General features: G+C 42.4%; 1 pseudogene; it reads right to left on the bottom strand.

Moving 5' to 3' along the window:
• Nucleotides 1-562: 562 nt before the first annotated feature.
• Nucleotides 563-2,874, bottom strand: LOC147442092 (uncharacterized; annotated as a pseudogene).
• Between the last annotated feature and the right edge of the window lie 604 nt (nucleotides 2,875-3,478).

Consider the following 3,478-nt stretch of genomic DNA (forward strand, 5'->3'; position numbering starts at 1 on the left):
CTCTTGATATTGTGTTTGCTGAACATTTGAGGTTGAATTTGGAAACTTTGCTCCTTCATCTGCTTTTGTTTGCACTTTTTGTGGAGTCAACTTCTTTGAAACAACTTTTGTCGATTTCTTCACATATGTCAATGATGACCTATTCTCATTGACATATTCTTGTTGTTGCTCAGCTTGTTTCATTTGCACTTTGGCATCATGCTCTATGACTCAGCTATCTATTTCACTTTTTTTGCTTTCACACTCACAAACCTCGTTAGCTTCCTTCAACAACTTTATCGTAAATACGAGAGTTATATCATAGCCAAAACAAGGTATCACGACAATGTAAACGACCAAAAACAAAGCATGAGATCAAAGATCAGAGAGCTAGTAACTAGTCACTTAGAGCTGCAAGTCTGAACTTTGACCCATTAGGCTTCTTGATTTGCTAGATTATACTTCATAGGCTGTAATGCTAAACTCAATATGATAAAACATCCACAACTAGAATGTAGCCAATCTTTATGGATCATGTTCTGGGAACCCTTTTTTGTTCAGCTTTTTAGCAGCAGTAACATCCTCATCTACTTGATGCTAGACGGTCTTCTAAAGCCCATGTTGCTACCAAGGTTGTTTTGCTTAGTTGTGTCCGTGCATTGTCATTTGGAGTTGATGTTGAGTTTGGAGATCCTTTGCTTGATCTTCCTATATGGTCCGTGACTGTTGAGAGGTTGCCGACCTTTGGGCCATGTCCTTGTCTGGGCCTTCTCCTTTCTTCCCTCCTTAAGGGGGTCACTATAATTAAAAAAATGTCTATCACATGGGTTCAATAGTAAGGATTATTTTATTCTATATTCTCTCACAGATTTACATATAGAAAGGTGTCAAAAAAGAATATTTCAAAAACAAATTACACATTGAATAGGAAAAAGGTTCTTCTTATTGGTGAAAAATTCATAGCTAGGGGTTTTATAAAATAGTCCTTGAGCGCACGTGATATATAGGTTTTACGTATAGTGAACAACCCCCCCCCCCCCCCCCCCCCCCCCCCCCCCCCCCCCCCAGCTTCCCTCTATATGTGCAAGTCTTTCTAGTATCTTCTTTGAAGAGCCCTCCGGCAAATAAGAGTCATCATATCCTTCAAGATGCAATAGTAGATTTACTAAAGGATGTGGCTTTTTAATGTCAATGTTGTGTTGCTGACACAACTCAATCCAAAAGTATATCTCATCCTCCCTACTAGACACCTCATAGAGGTTGGAAGGGATCCTCCCAACCTTCATTGCACCCAACTTGCATCCAATGGAGCAGCAAATTACAACTTGTTGAAGTGCTAAAACTCTCTTGCAAGCTAGGCAGCACCTCTCGCTTCGTATGGGCACCAAAGCCGACTTCTTAGTGGCTGAAATTGGTCTTAGATGGCACTTACTTCCTCCGAATGGTACATCTTCTGTTGCTTCTCCCTTTCTCCGCAATATACACATACTGGGAGATGGTACATTTTCTGTTGCTTTTCCCTTTCCCTTTTGCTTGATGCTAATTATAGGAGCCTTTGCCACCCCACTTAGGAGGACCGTAGGAAGATAACATTCATGTGATTGCATTTGAACAATTGGATGCCATTTGTATTGAAATACTTACCCAATCTGCTGCTTTGATCTAATGCACTCATGCACTTGTTTCTACCAACTTGAAGCGATATGTCCAATTCTGCATCCATTGATGTTTCTTTGCGGCACATTCCTCCACAGAGGAGCTTGGTAGCTTTTGTCATATGATCATAATGAAAGTACTTGATCAGGTGGTTCTTGTGCTCTAGAAATTAGTTGAAGTAGCAAGTTTCATATACATATTTTGGCAACCAGCTTGGCACATTCTCCATGCCTGTGCAGAAAGAGGTGGAATCGAATGGTAACTCAGGGTCCCTTTTGAGTTCCTTACCCTTTGTATCTGCGCTTTTGCTGTGGTCGTCTGCATTGTCGTAAGAATCATCTATAGATGCACCTTCATTAGAGTTAATATTGTCCTGCTCATGGTTAATATCATTGGGTCTGATCTCTATCGCTTCGTGAGGGTATTCATCAGCAGCAACATCTGAGGGAGGAACATCATAAAGATCATTCAGATCACTCCCATCGATCCCACAAGAATATTCATAAATGTCTGCACCTTCATCAGAATTGTTGTCCTGCTCATTGTTATCATCAGGTCTCTCTGTCACTTCTTGAGAATATTTGCCAGTCCCCAGTACATCCGAGGGAGAAACATTATGCAGATCATCGGGTCTCCCAGCTGTAACATCATGAGGGTATTTATCAGCAGCAACATGAGAGGGACGAACTTTTTGAAGATCATCCAGTCTCTCTCCTTCATGAACAGCAGTAGCAATGTCCTACGGAGGAACGGTATGAAGATCATTCAAACCACTCGCATCGATGCTGTCCATGATGGCATGGTGTCCATCCCTATTATCGTCCCCCACGGCATCGCTACTGATGTCGACACATGAAATGGCGTCCATAGGATCATGAACTTCACTAGAAGTGTCATCACAAATTAGATCTAAAGGAGCTTGGCAGGGAACAGCATTTACATCGTCATTTGTAACTTCCACACGTCCATGAACGTTGAGTACAGAAACATGATCATCTAGGGTTTGAGTTCATTGTCAATCAGCATATCATCATCCCTAGCTGAATTGCGTGCACAGTCATGCAGTATTGGCAGGTGCTTGTTCAGATGACGTTCACTGTCTTCAGGCACTTCAGGCACTTCAGGCACTTCAAGCTCCGCAATATCCGAAACGGTATAACTACGCTCCCCCAATTCCTCATGACGCAGCGCGATGAGAGACGGATAACCACCTTGATGTGCATCTCCTCCGTCTTTGCTAGATGGTCATGTGCTCTGTGAGACTGGTCTGTACGTGTGTGCGCGTGTGAGTGAGAGAGGCTCTTGATCTGTAAGACATGGTGTGTATTGTGTGTGTGTGTGTGTGTGTGTGTGTGTGTGATTTTGTTTTGCAAAACGGAAGCTTTGGCACTAAGTGACACCCATATTAAATGCGGGGTGGGGTAATGGGATCGACGGTCCGAGTTGAGGGGCGGGATCTCGAGCGCACAGAAATTACTCTATGAGCATAGCGGGTGAACATAATTAAAGATACAACATAGGCATAGCAATTAGTTAACTTGTCATGAACAATACTTTTGCAAGAGAGAGAATTTAGAGAACGTGACAAAAGTTGAGGATCGGATTTATGTGGAGCCGGTCCCCCCTCCAATAGCATTTGTATTATGATTTCTCCCATTAAGAGAGACTTGCTACAATACAATCTTTGTGTTCTTTATGACTTAGGTGATGCGATGAAGATGGAAAGCTTCATGCATCACAAGCATAACATAAACTTTGAATAAAGTTTTAACTATCTCAAGCCTCAGTCCCAAGACCTCAAACACCTTCAAAGGTGGAGAGAGCTAGCAAGGAATGAGGGTAC

Source organism: Adiantum capillus-veneris, chromosome 14 (assembly GCF_014529385.1).
Source record: "Adiantum capillus-veneris isolate H3 chromosome 14, ASM1452938v2, whole genome shotgun sequence".
NCBI classification, from domain to species: Eukaryota; Viridiplantae; Streptophyta; class Polypodiopsida; order Polypodiales; family Pteridaceae; genus Adiantum; species Adiantum capillus-veneris.